Source organism: Numida meleagris, chromosome 9, assembly GCF_002078875.1.
Source record: "Numida meleagris isolate 19003 breed g44 Domestic line chromosome 9, NumMel1.0, whole genome shotgun sequence".
Taxonomy (NCBI): Eukaryota; Metazoa; Chordata; class Aves; order Galliformes; family Numididae; genus Numida; species Numida meleagris.
The window spans coordinates 4,267,668-4,290,054 of NC_034417.1; the positions used below are offsets into that span (position 1 = coordinate 4,267,668).

At 38.9% G+C, this 22,387-nt stretch overlaps 1 protein-coding gene across 4 annotated transcripts in view; it reads left to right on the plus strand.

Moving 5' to 3' along the window:
- RORA (RAR related orphan receptor A) overlaps positions 1–22,387 on the plus strand; it is a 519,796-nt gene that overhangs the window by 408,831 nt on the left and 88,578 nt on the right. The window lies entirely within an intron of this gene.

Genomic DNA, 22,387 nt, shown 5'->3' on the forward strand with positions numbered 1-22,387 from the left:
TGAAGCTACTAGCCTTATGAGAGCTTTCCAACAAAACAGGAGGCACAAAATTTACAATGCAATTTAACAGTTATGCATTTAAAATGTTTACTGCAGTTTCATAGGCTTAAAGTGATCATAAAGTATCTGACAATAATTTCATTCTTATTTCATTCCTGTTTTTAAAATGTTCACGTAATGTAAAATCCAGCTTGATATTGTCTGCCACTTGTGAAATCTCCCCATATAGATTTACAAAATACAATTGCTTGATAGAAGAGCTTTAACTCAGCAGTTGTTTGATAAGAATTTTGAAGCAAATGTTACATGTTACCAACTTCTAGAGCATCATGGTGCTCTGACTAGGTGATCTTGCTTGCTTAATGCATTCTTAGGGTCAGCTCCTGTTTGGGTGAATGTAGATATGGTTTCCATTGACCTTAATGAGAGCTACAGATAGGCATCTGAGAGCAGAATGTGACCCTTACATTTTTAGTGAATATTTGAGCTCATACTGACTGAGATTAACAGCACAGGAGACTGAAGTCCTCTGTATATCCGCAGGCCAGGCATTGTACAGACAGCTTCCTTGCACAGCCTTGCCCATGAGCTCAACCCTGGCCTGGAGCGACCACCCTCTCTAGAGGTGGTAAGTAACTCAGTATTTGTGCTAGCTCAGGCTTGGGCCTCTCTTATATGGAGGCTGATGACTACATGGTGTTGTCTAACATTCCACCTGCAAATCAGCTGAAACTACAGCTGAGTACAGCAGTGCCACGTGCTGACTTGTTCTAAAAGTCGCGTATCCAGTTCCAATATTCAGTACTTTTTTATAGGGAAAATTAAATAGTAGCTACAGACCTAAGGAGCATAGGAGTGTACTTAAGGTCTGCCAGCCTAATAATATGTGATCACATGTATCTCAGTGGATGCTGTGATTGAGGTCTATTACAACAAAAAGGTGTATTCATCAACTTTATTAGATGATTAGCTGCTGATCACCGTGTAAGGCCTTTGCTCTACTTAAGACAGAAATTAGGGTCCCAACATCTTCTGTGCTAAGTGAGAACTATGTGCTATTCTGTCAAAGAATAGTTCCCCAATTTGTTAGCCAGTTTTCATGCAGTTGCTGAAGCATGAACAGGAAGGTTCACTTAATAATGAGAAGATAAGCTTGTCCATTAAGAAAGGATTAAAACAGAAGGATCAATATGCTGTAATTGGCATAATGAAAATGCAAGGCTAGATTTGCTAACAAATCAATGGGATTTATTCAGCTTTGATTGAAGTTTTTTTAAAAATACATTCCCATTATGAAAAATGCTCATAGAGTGGGAATTGATGTACATTGTGCATCTTTGGCATTTTGAGATCATGCAAAACAAACATTTCTTCCTTATTACTTAGAAAAAGTTTATTATTGAATAGAAAAAGTAGACTCAAAAATCAAGCTATTTGGGAATAGCTTGGAAAAAAAATCCAATTTTATATGAAAACCTGAATGCAAAAATTAAAGTTAATGCCTGAGTTTTTTGAGTGTACAGAATTCACCAACTGGAAGTTTTATCCAGGTATTCTGTTTCATTGGCTGCTTCTCCACATCCTCTCTGTAACAGCTTTAGAGTGTTACAAAACCTGCCATTTTTAAACATGGCCTATAATGCTGGTGCTTTCAAGCAGCACTAATGAGAATACATTTTGTCCACCCAAAAATGCAGTTTTTCACTCTGAAGCAGGCTTCTGAAGTAAAAATTCTTATCTGCTGTCTATTTGCAGAACTATTCTTTCTTGGGCTCACATACTGATTTGTTAAGTTATCCCTCATCTTGTGTGAGAATAACTAAGTCAGATATTAGAGGCCAAGACCTATCTCATCTTCCATACAAAGTGAGACTTAAATGTATTTCAGTTTCCTTTTGATTGGAAAAAGATTATGACTGACACTTAGATTATTTTCCAATCATTTAATTCAAACTAATACTCATAACACTATCTTCTTCCTCTTGTGTTTCATGCTTTGAATAGAAAAATATATAACTTAGATGCAGAGCTTCAGCCTTTTCACAAATTCAGACGGATATCTTTATATCCTTGATGATAAAGATGTGATATTCTGGGGAACCAAAGGCTGCAGAGGACCTGGCATTTAGTACCTCCTGGCTTGGAGTTATGCTCATCCCTGCCATATGTAGTATTTCACCTGTCATCTTAAACCTAAATCTTGCCATACTTCATAGAATCGGTTTGATGGCCTCTACCACACCACTTGTGTCTCAGAACTGTCATATAAATAAATGTTCTTCTTGTCTGGATTACTTCTATACCCTGGACACTGAATTTCTTAGAAGTGTTTGACTTGACTACCTCACAGAGAAAGGAGTTACGTCTTGCTTATGTACCTAGAAGACTATTGTGGTGAATTCTTGATGTAATGGAAACTTCTTATCTTGGTATTTGAATTTCAATGAGCTACAGTCAAAGGCTTCAGAGGAGTTTAATTACACAGCTGAGATTCTTATCTGTATGAAGGTCCAGGTACATTCAGTTACTTGTTTACCTGACATTTTTAAATAAAAAAAAAACACTCTACACACTGATTTTGCAGTCCTTTGTTTCACAGTATTTTCTGTCTGCATCCGTAAGGCCATTCAAGAGCCCCTGCAGTTCACTGGAGGAAGTTTTTAGATTGGTACAATGTTCTGCAGCGTAAAAGAGTTTAGGAGCCCAGCTCCTAGTGATACACATGTGGGCAGAGCATGACAGAGGACCTAATTGGAGTGCTCTCACCTGGACTAGATTAACTGAGGTGCTGCTTTGAATTAGGGACAACTCACTGGGATTTTCTTTCTCAGTTTGAGTACACCCACAGGTTGCTTCTGCATGCAGTGTGTGAGGTAACCCTTTGTGAGCTGAGTCTAAAATTCTTTGACAGTGACCTTCATCACTTAGTCTAAGTTATCATTCAGAGTGGAAGAGCATGCTTCTTTTGGCAGTCCTAGGGATCAGTGGCCAACTAGCTCAGTTCCTGTACCTGAACCAGGTCATTTTTCAGTAAAATTTAACCAAATTGGTTCTTCTTATGCCTCTGTGGTAAGGACTGACCTAATTGATAATGGAACTTTTTTTTTTCTTTTTTAAGCCACTGTTCTCTCTTGAATCTTTTATCTCAGAGTCAGACTTGAAAGGCCTGTGCAAAATGGTGGACCTCATTCTCAGTTCACATCAATCTGATCAGTTAAGCTATTGGGAAGTTTAGCTTCATCTCAAACATATATACTCAGAATACCTCTTTTTCCTGAGGTAGAATTAGGTAAGGACAGCAGGACCTGATCAGGATTGGTGTCAGCTTTCACATTGCAGCATGTTGCCACTTCTCACCTAATCTCTGAACTACCACAAGTTTTGACACGTCCATCTTTGTTTTGTTTCCCTGTCTGTTAATACGTGGTACCAGCTGAAACCCTGTTGGGCAATTCTGCTTTTTAGATAATATTATGGTAAGTGTAACAGTGAAAAACATACCATAAGGGATCCACGGACTAATTTTGTTCATCCTTTATTATCGCTGCTTGTAATGCAAATAGAGGTGTACTTTGGAATCACATTAAACACTGTATATTTTATATTTTTATAACCCAGGATATAACCAGATTTAACAGACAGTGCTTAAAACAAAAACCTTCCACATAAAGTGCTGAAAGATATTTGTCCTTTATTTCGGACTTGGAACTCGGCAGATAAGAAATGTTTCCAAAGCTAGACTCAAATTATAAAGGCAGGAGCACCGGATGGAAGATTGAGTGGGGGCTATATGCTTTTAATGTTTATCACTAAATAAAAGCATCTGCAAGAAGAGCTGGCAGCTTTGTTGGCAAAGAGTGGAGGTAGGCCAATGCCTTCTGCTGTCTGAGATCCCACGCCAAGCACCTACCTCAGCCATTTCCCTCATTCCTATCAAGCTCTGGGTCAATTCCTACACTACTCTTGTAGTAGTCTTGGTCTAGAGGAGTATCCTGAGTTTTTAATGAGAATGAAATTCAGAGGTAGTGTTCAATTCATTTTTCAAGCTTACACTGCAGCTGGAAGATTTGTTTAGAGCATAGGGAGATAAATTTGGCTGTATTTAAGTGCCCAGATGTTGTAATGGCACGAAGTTCAATAGGTGTTTCAGTAGGTACCTCTAAACCTGACAAGCCTCCAAATCTTTGACTGGAGCTCGGAGTATTATGTCTTCACTGCTGCTGCACCACAGCTAGCCCTAAAACAGAGAGTACCTTGCTTTCAGGCACAGCCTTGCTCATAATACTATCCTGAGCAGAGATCCATTCCTAAAACAATTCCTTCTTATTTCTGGCTCTGAACAGTTTCTAAGAAGCAGTGTTCTTTTCCTAGTAGCTGAGAGGATGATTTGGGAAAGGAGACAGAGCTTCAGCTTTTGAGATTTACACATATCCTGGAACTGTTGTTCACTGAAATTCTACAAACATATTAAGGTTTGCAGCTTAATTGAGCCCAAGATCTGAATTTCTGTTTTTCCATAACTTTATTTTCCTCAGTACATGTACAAGGCCATGAGTCTCACTGCTAAAGATTTCTTGAGGGATGTTAGTTACTCTGCTTAATTGCATTTAAGGGAAAATGTTTGATTTTTTTTTCCTGATCTGATTTATAATTACTACGTGAGTTGTACTGTCTACTTCATGTAATGTGTTTTGAGCCCCAGCTGAAGTAAGTAAATGCTGCTTTTCCTCACCAGATAGGAGCCTGCAGAATACTGATGGTTAACAGGATCTGCTGTTAGCACCAAGGCCTAAAGAGAACAGGTGAAAACTAAACCCTGTCCCCTGAGGCCAATAAAATAGCTGTTTGGTCCCCTGTGTGTAACCTCCTAATAACTTTACTGGGCAGCCTTAAGTTCCCTTGGGGGCTTCTCTGCAATAGCACTCCCTCTCTTTGCTCAGATAGCTTATTAAAAATGATTTTATAATGAAGTTGCCTCAAATAGCAGCTACTTTCCTACTTGTCCTTGAAGCACTGTTTGCCCTGCTGAAGAAGCCTAAGACAACTATCTAGGGCTTTTCTCTTGTTCAAAACTTTTACTGAACTACTGCTATACTTGATTTTTTTTCCTGTGAGCCAAATAAAACCTCTTCACTATCAGCTAGATACTTTACCCTTAATTCAATTTTGAAGACACTTCTTTAAATATAAAAAGTTTGAGTGCACTCACCTTCAGTCAATCTATTTTATTTGCTGCCACACAAATCACCGCATCACTGAGTTTTGTACCTGATGAAGAACAAATGTTGCCACCTTCTTCCAAATCTGTTTTTGCATTCTGGATGTTTTTGCAGTACAGCTACTGTGAAAACAAATTGAAATGGCTGCTGCTCACAACTTTCTTCTTTAATATGTGAATCACAAAGGCTGAACAAAGTACATTGTGACATAGTTTGACTTAGAGCCGCCTGTGTCTAGGTAGCTGTAAATATACATACGTAGGAATATCAATATGCTCAAAGCCTTCTGAGCACATACTTATCAATAGTTTCTGAAGATACAATTGAACTTAGTAAACTTCGTCCTCCAAAGATTGATTCAATTTCAACTGAAGTTAAGGGACGCTCCCTCTCATTTCATTGATGTGGGATCAGATTTGGTGCAAGGCTCTGTCAAATATTGCTTGAAGTCACTTTAACCTTTGCAGAAGGGAAGTCTTTGTTTCTGTGAATGAATTGTCACCACATGCAGCAAGGTCTTTGGTTTTGAACTGCTATAAAGTTAAAGCATGATCTTTGTGCCCAGTTTGTTCAAAGATCAAAAGTCAAAGTCTTCTCCCAAAGTGCGTAGCTGGCTTATTTCAGTGGACACCAGCACTGCTACCTTTTTTTAGCACATTGAGAAGAACCCGTCTTTAGAAATTTCTGCTCAGTCATTTCACTTCATGACGTTGTTTCTTATAACACAATACTACATTTTTGTTGTAGTAAGGCTGAATTCTAATGATTCTAAAGCAAACTGTCATACAGCCTTCTCCAAGGTTGATATCTGATCCCAAAAAAGCACATTTTATTATTTGAATTTTGAAACCAGTGACTGATTCCATCACTCCTAATAGACTCATTTAGTTGACATGCATTGCTAGACTTTTTCAGTCACCATTCTGAAACAACTGTTGAAACCTGAAAACAACTTTTTAATGTACACTAATGTTTAACCTTTTAAGAACTGTAAAAATATATTGTAAGTTCTTGCAGCCTTTCTCTGAGAAGTTCAACCTGGAATTATTTAAATGTTCACCCTAATCACGGATACATTTTTATGCAAACAACACGTAAGGCAACTCTTTATGGCAAATCAGTTAGTTACTGTAACTTATAGCTCAGTCTTAGTTTTAGGACCAAATGATATTATGTAAATCTCTTATTTAAAAAAGTGGTGTAATGAAGTATATGAAAAAGTTACTGCTTGCCTAGAAAGGACAAAAAAAAATTGAAGGCAACATGGGTCACTTTGAAGAACTAAGTCTGCAGTTGAAAAGTAATGTACAAATGGAAACAGATTAGCCTGGCATTGACTAGAATCCTGAGACAAGTAAGTTACAGTTCAGTAGTAGTATGGGTAATTTGGGGTTTTTATAATAATTGAGTAATGGATCAAAATGTAGTGACAGATACCTCGGGACAAGTCTGGGAGAACATAAATGCCAGCTTTATTTTCACCGGTAATTTGCATGCAAGCTGGGGCGATGGTTACCTGCTAACCTTACCTATGATCACAAACAGCATGTGCAGAATTCTTCAATTAACTAAAAGACTGGTTTCAGAAAATGTGGTGCCTGGTATTACTTCAGTATAGAGGAGTTGCTGAATTTCTTGTTGTGTTTTAATAGTTGTATTTTAATTTAAAACAGCAAAAGAAATACAGCTGCTTTCTTGATACAATGAAGCAACACATAATTTTTCTATAATGCCATAATGATTTCCATTCAATCAATTGTATGTACACTATGAAAACATCGTTAAAATATGTACGATTTTTCAAATACAGATGTGGTTATTTGTGCACATATTGAAATAAGCATTGCATTATTGACATAAGTTTTTGCTTAAATATATTCTATAACACATAAAGAGGCAAAGAAAGAGAGGGAAAGAGACAGTAATTGTCAGGATTACATGCTCTAGTCTAAACTTCTTTCAATTTCAGTGTGAGTTTCTTTTGGTACTTTATTGCTTGCTATTGTAAGACACCAGAGTTGCAGAATCTAGATTTGGTCTTGAACCCCAGTGCAGTCACCGTGCCTAGAATTACTCAGTTTCCTGGTTTGGGGTTCACTGTTCGCTTCACTAAATGAGTAGAGCTCACCTAAACAGAACCGAAGATCCCAAAGGATTGAAACTGGGACTTCAGTAAACTTCCTGTCTTTAACTTACTACTGCCATTACTGGTAAAGACTCTGACTTGAATAGAAATGGAAATTAATCTTCACTAAATGATTTTGTGCGTGGTGCGTATGTATATATATAAAAGCAGTTAATTAAAGATGTGAAATGTTAACTAAACATAAATCCTTGGCAAAGAGGATGATGACTTTGTTGCGAGAATTAACGTTATTATGAGACCTTTTTGCTGCCTAGCATAGCTTCCATTGTATGGTGGCTTCTTGCTTGAAGATAACATAAGCTATCAGTTGCAGCAAGCTGTAAGAATGTGACCTGCTGAACAACAGACTAGACACACCCTCAAAGCATATTTCCTCTCTTTTCTTGAGGTATTTACCACTGACTTCAAAAGCCGTTACATGACAGTGGTGGTATGCTTCAAGTTTTCTAGAAAATCACATTAGGCTTTATTTTAATCTCTTGGCAACATAGGTAGGGAAACCTCTGGTTTCAGAACACCAGTATGTTACCAAAGCCATTTAGTGATTTCCTTCTAGATAGAGTCCTCAGTTGATAACCATCCTTCCCACCAATGTTTGTCTGAAGAAACTGTTTGCTTATCTTTGTTACTGTTACCTAACCGGTAGATAGGTGTGATATCTGCTGGCTGCAAAGACCGCTTTTACAGATAAGGCAAGTTTCCTGTTCAAACTCTTTAACATTTATTTCACCCTGACCCCTTTTCCTTTTCCCTCTTTGCACTGCTAACTTATTCCAGAGTTATGGTCCTTGAAATAAAAGGGGAAATGGAGTTGTCATCCAAAAAGATGATTTTACATACTGTTTGAGGACATAAGAGTACTAAAGCTTGAAAGATTGAAAATAGTTTTCCTGTTGAACAGAAGTTTTTATACTTCAGAAAATATTTCACTGAAATACTTTCAGTTTTTCTCAGCAATTTCCAGGAGGAAGATTTGGAAAAAAAAAAAAAAAGAAAGAAAGAAAAGAATCTAATTAACAGGATGAGTATAGTGAATAGTTCTTCACATGAGATTGTGGGAACTTGACTTTAATACCTGGGCTAGAAACCCAGGAAAAGGAAGTGGACCTTACATTCCCATGCCCTCTTCGGATGACTTCACCACCTTACTGTCAGCTGTTTTGAAAGTAGGTTTTGATATGAAATCCTGTCCTTGATGAAGCAGTAATGTACTTTCCTGTAGAATATTTCATCTTTGACAAGCTCATATTTCAAAATGAACAATGTCACCAGAAAATCCACAGCCATTTCTAACAAGGGGGACCTTAGAAAAGAGACACAGAGAACCTTGACCTGGGAACACAGAGTTTGCAAACTTAGTAATATTCTGTGTGAAACTAATACCTGGCAATCTCAGCTTCCCATGAAAATTGCCCATACTGCATACTGATTTGGTGCTTTTCACTCTCACTGGAAGGCGAGTTGCATGATAGTCACTTGAGGTAGGAGCATCTCAGGTTTTTTTTTGCGAATAGACTGCTTGCCACACTCTGTTGTTAAATCTGAAGATAGGCTGCAGTCCAAACTGGTACAGCCAAGCTACGAAGGCTTATATGTAGCTACTTATTTTTGTGATTGAAGGTATTTACTTCCCTATCTTGAAATCACAAAGTTGAGCACATGAATGTGATTGACATTTTACTGTACATGCAAGGTAAACGATAAAAGACCATCTACGTATTTATTTCTAATGAAACATGGACAGGCATAGGTTGTCCATTAAATCTCAAGTGCTAGATTTGGCTTGTACATACAGAATTAATGATACTTATATAGTAAGCCTCCGTGATACTTCTCTGCAAATTCATACTTCATAGTGCTCTTTTTGGTGACCAGAAGGTCTGTTCAGCAGTTACAATTTGACTGAGTATTAGTTTGACATGGACTGCTTCTGCAGGTGGGACTTGGACAAATGGTGAGAGATTTTAATATCCTCTACAAAAGTTTTTAAAAACAATATCATTCCACTCTTTTTCTTGTCCTTTTGCTAATCTCCATCTAAAATCTTTTTTCTAGGCACTTGCCATTAAAGAGAAAAAAAAAAAAAGATTAATTCAGTATGCTAGTTCTGAGTGGCATACCCAAAAATAGCCATTCCCTTTATTAGGTTAGTTCATTGCTGTATAATAAATCCAGTTCTTAATTGACTATTTAAATAGTTTTATGACAAGCTAGTCTTTTCTCCTTTTAGCTTCAGTTGTTTTTCAGTCTGGGACCCCTGAACACATTTTAATTGATAGCTCCTTTGATGCCTTCTATGTGTGCTATACATTTGCTTCCGAATAGTTTCAAGATTAGATTTATTTTATGATTTTTGTTACTCTTAGAGCTTGAGAGAGAAAGAAATGAAAGGAAAGGCGAAAATAAAGAGGAAATAACTCAGTTACTGTTGGTATAAGCGTGATGTGCAGACATGACGTATTTGCACCTATTAGGTAAGAAGAGACGCAAGCTCCAGCTGAAGTACATGGGGACCAAATTGCATATAAAGGAATGACAACAGGAACTGAGGGATGACAGACTTTCTATTTGATCCGTTAAAGCTCTTAAACTTCAGTTTTCTTTCAGTGAGATCATAATTCATCCCACTGCTACCCTATACGCATCAAGCTAAGCATGCCCAAGCTGGAGCAAGATCAGAGCAAAAGCTCTTTGTCTCCTTCAAAAAACAAACACAGAACGTGCTTCTAAGATGCATTGTTTAGGAATCTCCATGTGAAAGCAACTAGAAATTCAAGTCTGATACTGTCCATTCTCTAAACATGTCACATTCATAAAAACATCCCCTTTTCTTTGAAGGCTTTGGTTTCTGTCTTCATTTGCTGCTGTATTCCTGATTTTCCTCACAAGACTTTTTCCATCTGAGAGAAGAAATGACCAAGGAGAGGTAAAGTGATGCTGAAAAAGGAGGAAAATAGTATATTTTTTGGAGTCAGTAGAAAAACTGCCTTTGATTTTAGAGACGGAAGATCCTGTTTTTTCTGTAGATTGCCAAGTGTTACAGCTTCTTCTTCATACCCAAAATATGCTTAGTTGTTTGCTACTCTGTTGTACAGGAATTAATTTCAGTACGGAAAGGAAAGAGATCTTATCAGTCTGTTTGTCAGCAGGGTAATGCAGATCTCCCAAACCACCTTACCATGTTACCTGTCTCTACCTTGTAATATCAAATATAGCACTCATGTCCTTAGGTGCTTTTAAATAAATTTCCAGAAGCATCTATATCTCAAGCTCTTGAATAATAAAAACAATTTTATTAGCTGTTATACTGACCCTTCATCACTTATTTAATATAAATAGTGAATCCTAAACCATTTGATTTTTAGTATGTATTTTTCAGATGACTGTGCTCAGTGTGAAGGAAATATCTCCATTTCATTTCTAAGCATGTGTTTTCATGGAAACAATCCATCTATAACACATTGTATTTCTATGAAAACACACGCTTATTAAATGGCAAACAGTTTATGTTTTCATGGCAGTCATCTTGAAATTGGCACATTCACTGTGTCAGTGTTTTATGATGCAAGCCTAAAACTGTCAGATTGTGTATGTTCAGACATGAAAAGGTCTGGAGTATCACACATGGAAGAGGAGAAATTAGGCTCTTGTCAATTAGCAGGTGGCAAGAATTTAGGAGTGTTTGTTTATGTGGCTTGTATTAAGATAATAGGAACTCTTAGTCTGAGTATCCTCAAATATTTAAGCTGATAAAGAGGTAGCTTCCGTGCTGGAATTGTGGAGTTGTTTTTGCTTACTAAGGGCTGACTATAAATATCAGGATTGCTGGTGGAGCTTGAACTGCCTTTGCACATTTCACTTTATCACTCAGCTCATGCATTACAGAAATTACTTTAGAAAGCAAGAAACCTGAGAGCACTGGCTTCGCACCCTCTAGGCTGCTGGAGCTGACTGATGCAGGAGCTATAGCAAGGGCTCTGGCATTGCATAATGGTTTGGGAGTTGTAGGCAGCTCTGTGGATCACATTGTAACAGGCTGAAAAACTACTATCAGAGCAGTCTGGCTTCTGGAAGAGAGAGCCTTCTGAATAACATTACAGCAGCAAAGTCCCCTGACAGTAAGTTGGGGCATGTTGAATGACCTGTGGTTTATCAGTAAAATCAGTTCTTCTATAAAGCTATGCTATATTCTGTAGTATAAACAGTTGGTGGTCATATCGTGCTGTAACTGAATATGACTTAATATAAAATGGCTCATTCTTTGCAGTGAAAATTTTCAGGAATAATCTGTAGGATTAAGTGCTATTGCATTTATTGCCTTATCAGAGAATGCAATTAACAAGGAAAAGGTAGCAGACTAGTTTGTTAATTCTGTAAGGAAAATACACCATTTCACATGCACATTTCAACTATATTTCCTCTTCCTATGGGTGAAGAGACACCTTTCATATGTTTTTGGTACAAGAAGTTTCAAATTTCACAGTGGAATTAACTGTTTAGCTTCCAACCCTAATGGATGGGATTTAAATCTAGTTTTCATATCATACAGGAAATGTCTTTGTGCATCTTTGTGACTTTATTCTGTGATTGTCTCTTCTGTGCTGCAAAACCATAAGCAACTTGTTGTTGGAAGAAGATGTAGCACTTGACTCAAAGCAGCATGGATGGATGCTCTTAAGTTTCTTAAAGAGGTTGTGTAGCAGCTGCTTATCTTTGAAACACTCTCTGAGGGTAACTCATCCACCCTTTCTCTGGAGTGGCACGTGGAGCTGTGAGAACAACCTGGTTCCCAGCTGAGCCTCTATGACTGCTGGAGTATCTGTGTGAGACCATGGTTCCTGACCTTTGTAGATCAGATTGCAAAACCTCATTCTTTCACGGGCAACACTCGCACTTAACTTTCTGAATTCTGTCCTTACACGTCTCTTCTAGCAGCTCAAACTGTAGTTAATGGCAGACATAAACCTGGTGACAAGCTTAATGATTCATGAAATCCTAGTCCTCGGGGCACATGCTGGTTATTTATTGTGGCACATAAACACAAAGCAGGCAGTGAATTTATCTCTTTCAGGTTTAAGTGACTGAAATGGGTGTTTGAATATCTGAAAAAGGTGGTGAATGTTTATAGGCATTTGCATAAGTCATTTTTCATTTCGTCTTACTGCTAGACACAGTGGATATGCTGAGGCTGGCTATAATTCTGCTGCAATTGCCAGTATTCTTTAAGTGTTGAGCTAAGTGTATGTCAGAGGTGTTGCACTTCCTGACAGAGTACGGTTGCATTAGTATGAAGCTGTCATTTAATTTTAAAGGATGAAAACTGTATAGGTGGTGCTGAGCCATGGTGTCAAACACCGTGTACTGCTTTATACTGTTTTTGTACTGTGATCTTTCACCACATAGTAGCAGAACAATTTTCTGGTTGTTTTTTTTCCCCCCACAAGTCAGAGTAAGATTTGCTGGAGATTTAGCAATATCCCTTCTGATTCACATTGATACAGTTTGTGCTAACCACTCTGAACTTGGGATAGACTGAGAGTAACGACACCAGTCTGGAACACTGAATGCACACCTACTTGAGCAAGTGGTGTAGGTCAAAGGGAGCAGCTCTGTAGGGCAGAGCAGTTGACAGAGTACCTAACATCCACTTCGTATGTGTTTTTGATTGTTTATTTTAGAGTAGCTCTAGTGTAATCCCATGAAGCCCAGTGCATTTGGAGTGAATTACACATGGTCTGGGAGCACATCTTTCAGTTTAGTTTCATCTGAAAGGAATCCAATTCATGTGCTCCAAGACCACTTCATGATGCACACCAAAACAAAGAGCAGTGATGGGGAGAGTTCCTTCAAAAGCACACTCCTGATCTGAAGCAAAACACTATTGGAGATGCACTCTGAAAAGCTAGAAGTGTTATTTCTGAATTCATTTGCAGTACTGACACTGCGATGATGCTTGTGGCAAATCTCCTTGTTTTCTTCATCTTCTTATGTTCTTTCTGAGGTGTTCTCCATGGCTGCTGCCCATTTTATTCACATCATGAAAATGCCTGACGCCTTCATTTCTCCCTAAGCCACCGATATGCACAGGCACATTGTAAGGTGAATTGGTTTGTAAGAGGATGTGGTTGTCTATAAATGTGAAGCATTCCTTCATTACACTGGATAACTGCCAAGGCATAAACATACTGATCTTTTAACGTTGCCCCCATTCAGAATAAACTGTTGGTTCGAGATTGTTCTTTCTCCTTGTTAAGGAACAATTGAAATTCGTAAAGCAAAGTCAGACTGATCTTCTCTTTCTTTCTGTTTCTGTTGTATAGTTATATGCAGTACAAAACTGCATGTATGTAGGAGAGGCCCTGGAATTACTGCCACATGCACATAAAACATTACTTGAAGCAGAAGGGAGAGAAGATATTGTGTGCCCAGCATATGGTTAAAATGAACACTGAAATGCAGCTTTTAATGCTATTCCATGTTATTTCCGTATGTATTTCAGGCCCCAGTGCCTCCTTTGCTTGCTCATCGTGGTGTGTGTTGTTTAATTGCTCACAGCACAGAGATCCAATAAGAAAAGAGGAGCACAGGGAGGGGTTCTAGAAAGAAAGGCTTTCTGTACAGAAACAACTCCCTTTGCAGGTGTGCAGGCAGGACCTTTTCCTTGTCATTATTTATATACATACGGTCTGTTCATTTTTGTACTGTGGTAAAGCTCTGACTGCCTTCACTTACTCAAAATTAGCCCTAGTAAATGCTAACTTGATGCTGTTTGTTGCAGCGTTGGCAATGTGTTGGTTGTCTGAGTAACTTGTAAAAAGTCTGTGATAATTAGCTCCTACAAGATAGCATTTTCATTCATGTTTGGATACAGGGATTGTCCTTTGCTGCCAGGCTTTTCATGAGTGTATCAGCAGTTCCTCATTTGTCTTTGGTACTTGGAACAGCTCAGCTATCTCCAGTGCCTTTGTCCTTCTGCCTGTTTTTTGTTGTGAGCTACAACAAGCACCTTCCTACCTTTCTTATTTATAGTGTTACCTGAAAACAGGCCTCCGGAATCTTTGCAGGTTCTGGGAGAGCACATTTTTCTCAAAGTCACTGTTCTTGTTCTGTTTCAGTGCCAGCTCATTCTCCACAGTCAATCTTGTTTCTTTACCCTAAAAGTATCCAATAGCATTAGACTCTAGCTACATTTACATTTGGGTCATCATAACTTTGGCATTTCTTCTAAAGATTTAATCTAACCGTTTTCTGCCATTAATTGTTCTATTTGTTGGCTCTGGTCAGTGTTTGTAGACTTGTGTTTCCTTTTTCTCCAAGTCTTCATTCTTAATGGGAAGGGGAGGCTCAAGCAGAGAATGCATCATCTTTTCTCAGCATTTCAGTATGCTATATTTATCTAGCTTTCATCTTGTTTTTCCATGTTTTTTTATAGACATGTTGTTATTAATTTGAGTAAGAGGGAGTCATGGGCAATGACCCTATTGTGGCTTATGTATAAAAGTGGTAATCTGTGAGTTGTTTCTTTACATACACATTTTTAATGTTGTATATATATTTTTTCTTTTTCCTTTTTTCTTCTTTCTTTTTTCTTTTTGGTTAAAATATATTTTGAGGAATTTAAAATTAAAGAATCTGGAAATGTGATGATTTGGCTGGAAATGGCGGCTGGTGCAACCAACAGCGTTGTTTTTCAGTTCTTTGCTTACACAAGTCAATAAGAACAGACCTTTTAATTTACATTGCTAGCATAGAGACACAGCCAGCAGAACTGCTTTGTAATATCCTTTTAAGCAGTAGTTTTCCTCCACCAGTAATGAAAGGTGTCTGTTTTATATTGCTGCCCATTCATCATTCCTCAGTCACCTGCTGCCTCAGTTACGTCTTAAATCTGAGTTAACCTTCTGATGTGATGCTGCCCTCCTTTCTCTCCTTGTTCATACTGATTGTTCCATAACCCAAGCTGTCCAACGTGAGTCTCGTCGCCTATGAGCATGTGGCGTAGGATTTTACTATCTATCTCCTACGCCTCCTGTTCCTCAGAGCCATTTTCACCACATCTCTGTGAACAGAAGAGCAGAGTACCTAACAAACCTGAACCATTCATTATGTGCTCTTGGTTTTGCTTTGTGTTTTCCCTTCCTGGCTTAGGACTGCACATTTTTCTCTAATTCATTCTGCAGTCAAGAATGGAACAATTAGCCTCAAACTCTCTGGCTCTGGCAGATGATTAATAAAAAAAAATTAACTTTGGCTGATAATACTACTCTATGAATTATGAGCTGGCTATAACCCAGGGAATACTCCTATTGTCCCCTCTAGAGCAGCCCATCCTTTCTTGACTCAAATGCACCGAAATATGAAGATTATTCATGTAATAGAAGTTTAACCATGGTGTTATTAAGCTATTAACTCCTTAGTGCAGTGTTTCTGAATCTCTTTTAACCACCTGCCAGGTAATCCTCAGGAAAAGAGCCCATAATTCGTTTTGTAATTCAGTATACTTTGGCAGTTGAGGGGGGAGGTGGTAAATAAAGTTCAAAGCGTTTAGGCAAAAAGCTTTTACAAAATGTTATTGTTAGAGTTACGATGGTGTTATTTAAAAATGCTAGGTAGAAACAAAAAGCAAACACCTTCGTTAGGGCACTGCCAGTGACTGGGAATCGGTTCCCAGCTACGCTTTGGTATTAACACATACTGATGTATCTGTGAAGCATACGCTTGTTACTTTTACTATTATTATTCTTTTTTATAATACTTTTTAGGCCATCGTGTAGACCACTATGGCATCCAGTGGCCTGTAGCCAGTCGGTCAGCTACTTCAATGTTTGTTTTTCTGTAGGTTGTGGAGTATTAGTGCTTCCTATTGAACTTGAATGACATTAACAATTACCTGCCGCAACTACATTTATTTCTGGAAAGAGTCCCATCTTTGCTTACTAAACAACAAGCATTGTAAACCAATTCTCTGACCCTGGATCAGCTCAGATCTGTCAGACTCTTCCTGAAAGACAGTGCAAATGTGTACTTCTTCTAGCTGCACTCAAGTATGTGTACATATGCCATCATTTTTCAGCCAGTAAAAGGTTTGTCAGAGAGGTGCTCTGCCTTCCCTACAGTGATGCAAAAGGACAAGAACCTGGGTCTGACTTGTGCCCTTTTCCATTCTTTACTGGATGATTGCTGTTTCCAAAATACAAACTATAGGTAATGTAATTTGTAAATAAAATCTGTGCTACTAATAATAATTAATTATGATGGTGCAGTTATGGGCAAATGAGAGAATAATCCAGACATGCAGTACATCTCTGGAGCACTAATAATGAAACTTGTTGCCAAGACTTTTCACAGTGTTTGAAGATTTTCATCTAACGCTTTATCTTTCATTCCTGATCAGCACACAGTGCTTAGCTGCTAGCAGTAGTATAATACCCATGTTGAGACTGGTTTGGCATGCTTCTGATATGGGAGCCAATGCTTAGATGAGTGCTCATTGTTACTAGGTTCAGGTAGCTCCTACTTAATGTTTAAATTGAAGTTCTAACTCATACTTTTAACAATTTAGCAATTTAAAAGACATAGCACTATTTACTGAAAAAAAAAGTCTAAATGAAAGTTGTTTTGAAGTAACCTGATCCATCTTGGTATCAGCTTGGCTGTTGTTACTGTCTGTAACTGCTCACAGAATTTTCCAAGCATGACGTTTCATGAATATTTCTCAGTGCACAGAAATGTACCCCTTCCTTACCTATTCCACAAACCATGGTGTCTCATAGGGGGTGTATTTGCCAGCAGGGATCAGTCTGTCTTTTGGGAGCATGTTGTTTGTTGAATTTCATCGGAATAAGGACCAATGCCAGATTTTGAGCAGAGTCTGTCCATTTATCATGGTCATATCAAGAGTTTCCCCTCATTACCACCAGATCCAACTACTTTGCAGTTGTTAATGTCTCAGAATCTGAACAAGGCTGAAAAGAATGAGTACTCTAATCTGCAGTGGGAGATCCAAGGCAGAAACCAAAATGATACAAGTCTTCTTCCAGCTCCCGCTTGTGGCATTGGTTACAATACTTCGTGTGAAGGTACCATAGTCTCCTTCTGGCAAAAGCAGCACAATTAGTCCTGGTCAGCAATTCTGACTGATAATTTTTTAATATATATATATGGATTAGGGAGTGGTTACTCCTAAACTAGCTCAGAAGCTGTCCTGCAGGCAGAAATTGAGGGCTGCATTACTGGTCAGTGCTGCTGATCTGAGAGAGAACATCAGTCTGTGCCATCAGTGCCAGTCTGCATCTCCTGCTCCTTAGTTCTTAGCTTACTATTGCATTATTTTCTTGAGGATTTTACCTCATATTTGCAAGAATATATCTTTTTTTTCCCCTAGTTTCTATGCATTTTGAAGGACAGTATCTTTACCAGCATAGCTGGTTCCTACATGACTCAACACTTAACCCTGACTCCCTGGCCTAAGCAATTGAGAGTGTGTTACAGATACAACACCTCTACAAGGAGAAAAGGCATTGCATTACTTCTTTCACACAAAAGTGAAGGGGAGAGGTTAACTGGCTTGTACAGTGTGCCTGTCTGCTGTGCCAAGAACACGGGCTGGGAGCCTGGATGCCTGCTGCACTGTTTAGATCTGGAGACCACCTCTCATCCCAAAGAGATGTATACAAGTATACTTGCGATCAGATATTTCTTTAATAAGGGAAGAATACAAAAAATTTCCTCCTGAGATAATTATGTCAGAAGGTCATTACCTACACAATGCATTCCAATAATTATGCAAAAATCTGTTATCAGGCGTTGCTTCTATGAAAAAAATACCCCCAAACAGGCGACACTGAGATTAAACAAACAGGATAGCTTTCAATATCTCTATCAAGACTTTGCTAAAAACGAGCATATTTATGCTGAGAAAAAAAAAAGCTGGGATGTGTAAGTGTAAAGATACCCTGAAAAAGAGCGTCTTGGGCATGTGGTGCATCAACCAAGCTGGGGATATTTTCAGATTTTAAAACCAGTGTGATCGCATTAAGGCCCTGTTGGCAGTATTTACCAATCCAAGTAAGGTAAGTCTCTGCGCTCTCATGCTGTCCTTTGGAAAATCCAAGTTACTGAATTTTTAGGTGACCTCCTCTAAAGGAGGCAGCTGCTGTCATGGCAAACCTTAGCTGATCTCTGTCGTAATGCTTTCCTGAAAGAAACAAAAGCAGTATGTTTCCTGGTCCTGCCTGTGCTCTTTTGAGTTCACAGCTTTTCCTCCTAAACTCCACTTAAGCTGGCAAGGCTGAGAGACTTCCGTCAGCCACAGTTAGAACTGGAAACTGCTGGTCTCATGCTGCTTACTGGTCCAGCCACAACCATGGTTTTAGCTAGCACCATGTGTTCAGGACAAAGCTGCCCCTATCTCCTGGTGATGTGAGTGCTGCGTACCCCTCCTCTGATAGATGACTTTCTTTGTCACGTAGGCTAACTGGGTGCTGTGTGGTTGTTGCACGTGCTCCTTATTTTTCTTTTTTTTTGCTGCTGGCAGTGTTGGTATGTAAGGTATCTTTTGTCACTGTCAGCTAATTGAAATTTCTGTGGGACAAAGTAGTCCTTGCTGACATTTGAACATATCCGCTTTGGTTTCTGTCAGCAAGCTCTTCTTGTGTTGATATCCAGACTCTAGCAAACATATTTTAGATAGATCTTTAATTCAGACTGCTTTAAGGACTATGCAGTAATGCTGATTGATTCTACTTCCTAATATTTTTAATGTGTTAACACACTCATAATTTCCAATCAGAAAATCTTTTTCTACTGAATTGTTTATGCTTATTTCTCTCTCCCTTGAAGTAAAACTTAATCAGAGACTTCTTCAACATGATCCCTTCCCTTCTGTCTTTCCTCCCCTTGTGAAATAGCTTAGTAATAGCAGTTTCAACAGATGTAAAAATTAGTTTGGTAAAGCCTTTCTTCCTTATCTGAAAGCCTTTTGCAATGTTCTTTATATAGAAGAAGATAGTATTATTTATTAAGACAAATATTTTCAGTCTGGATGACCAGGCCCAACTAGTGCCAGTCAAACTGTGTGGGTCTCAGGAGAAAGTAAGACCATGCTATGTAACACACAGAGATCACTCTGCCCTACGTACTTGCTGGAGCCAGGAGGCTAGAGCTCTGTAGGAAGGGTGGGAAGAGACTCCTCTGTTTTCCTGATGGCGGGAGGTGAGGGAAATAAAAATAAAGCATCTGAAACATTAGCTGCTGCGAAGGAGACCTTTGTCAAGTTGATGACAACTTGGTCAATTGGGATTGCTTATCGCTTTGTGCAAGTTGCCCCCTAGACTTCTACTTACTAGTGTTACTGTGTCCTTGTGCTTAGGCTGCACCATCTTGGCGTGCCCTTGTCCTACTGCTTTCTGTAGCAGGAGGCTGTGGTGGGCTGTTACAATTCACCACTGCAACTAGAGGCATTGTATAAATACTGACAAGAAAACTACTCACAAGGAGGACTAACACAAAGTAGAACAGTTACTGTATTCTCAGCCGCAATTATATCGTAAGCTTAGCAAGTTCATATTATATTAATGAACAGCTAGTATGGGTAACAATAGCAGCAACCCTCCCAGTGGCACACTTGGTATGTTCTAGCAACCAGATTAATAACCCTCCCTTAGCTACGCCCTTCAGTGGCAAGTATGTGGTAGATGCTATCCTATCACCATGTCTTTTCCGCTATCCTAAGTCACATCACCTGAATGCATGACACTGTGTGCTAAAGTTTTAGTGAAACACATCAGAAGACTCTGATTTACCATTTGTAGCTAAATTGATCTTCTGGATAAAGAACGCACTGAGTGGCCGTGCTTTCTTTATCAGTCCGGAAGGGAGGGCTAACAGCATAGAGCCCCTGAAATCTCTAAGTGTCCCATTAAAATCAGCTTTGACGGTGCAAAAATTTTAGAGAATAAATAAAGTGTATCCATTTCTTTGAATCCTGGCTTTTGTTATGGAGCACCAAGTGGCAAAATAGACTCGCTTGTTTTTTCATTTCTATTTTTTAAAACCTTCAGCATTCACCTTTAAGAATCTGACCCTTATTCTTTTTGCTAGGGAGATAATTATTCACTCTCAATTGCTATCTCTAGAACCAGTTAATGAATGCTACATAATAAACAGAAGTAGGGCAGCTGGATGAGAACAATGCACAGGTGGGTAAGAACACTTCATTTGGTGAGGAGATAATGAGCATGAGAACTTGTGGTTTGCCTAAATACCACCCTCACAGATAGCTCCTGCATTGTTACAGTTCTCAATCCGTTTTTCTGCTTGTTAAGTGGCAAGAGGAAGGCAGTTAGAAAAGGAAAAGAGGTTTCTTTAGAGGAAAGAGATTCAAGCAGAAGATCCTCCTTCTCTCCCAGACCTGTCCTAAACATTCTTACTTTCTTATGTGCTATTGTGCACCTTCCCAGAGGAAGCTAATTCTGCAGGCAGAGCAATCGCTGTTTTGCTGTGCCTGGTTTTATTATCTCTGCAAGGTTTATACCTTCCATCCTTAGAAGAATTGTACCAAACCTAGCCCCTGGAGGTGAGGACAGGATTTATCCTTGAAATAACAGTTTATATGATGTTAGCTCTGAGAGAGAAGGAAACTGTCGTAGCTCTGCCATGCCTGGTCTTGCCATCTGTATTGAACAGCTGCATTTCTTAGCCAGGTTTTGCTATATGCCTCATCCGTCATGGTGAGGTTTACTGTCCAGTGCACACACACAAAAAGGTAAGCAGCACTGCTATCCAGCTTAAGAATTTCCATGTGTAATACAATTAGGTTTTCAGAGATGTAGTGTGTCTGCATTTTTTTAAGCCAGCGCTAGGTCAGTGTGAGATTGTTGTTGAGTAAAGTCATACCGGTAGAGGCAAATGACTCGGTGGCAGGAACTACTGAAGATGAACTGAAGACTGGGCAATACGTTCTGTGTTCTGTTAACCTGGCTGACACATGGAAAGGAAACAAGGTCTGAAGGTTTCTGGGTCGTTTACTGAAGCATTAATCACTTAGAAATTTCACAATTCAAGTTAGTAATGTGGTTTCTGATACTCGCAATATGATTTGACTTCATATAATGTCCTTTTTGAACCAAAATGAATTAAGGTGGAATTTCAGAAAAAAAGACTTGTAGTAGCTAACTCCACTGGCTTTCATGATATGAGCACCTGTCTTCCTTAGAGTCTTTTGAAAATTTCCACCTTAATCTTTCAAAGGCATATGTAATATTCAAAATGGCAAAAGTCATAGCCAGAGCAGCTTCCAACTAGAGATGCAGTAGGAACATTATGCACACCATTCACTAATACAGGCACGTACAGGCCAGCAATAGTTCCAGTATCTGTGCCAGAAAGCTAATGAGAACATATTTGGCCATAAACTTTCCTCTGACGTGGGCAAGGACATACCTAATTTCTAGTTGTCTCGTGTCCATCAGCTGTAAAATGGAGGTATCAAAGCAACAGTGCCAGAATAAAATGTCATCTCTTAAGGATTTGCAGTGAAAGACTGAGACATGATAATCAAGGAAAGCTGCCATGGGTTGTATTTGCACAGCCAGGTGTGTATTTTTCCGGAGTAAATAGACTGGTTTTGTGTGTGCCAAGAGCTTGCCATGTGTGACAGGCCAGTGAGGAAACACAGCTTTGTTCAGTCCACCCAGAGGATGTTTGGAGGGAAAAAACCTGATGTAAAGTGCTATCTTTTGTGTGACTGGTGCGCTGAATTGCCAGTGAAACAAGGTGAAATGCTGCTAGGCATAAAGCATCATAACAGAAGGAGCCTCTCAAAGAATGCACCTCTCTACTGTGCTCATGGCCCTTGTTCACCCAAAGCTAGAAGCCTTGAGCTGCATGTCATCCTTTCATCCTAGGAAAGTGATGGAATTAGAATGGGCGTTAATTTTATCTTCCTGAGTAACTTGGAAAAGTATACCTCTTTTCTGATACTCTCTTGCCTGCAGCCTGTCAGACTGTGACCCATGATGTT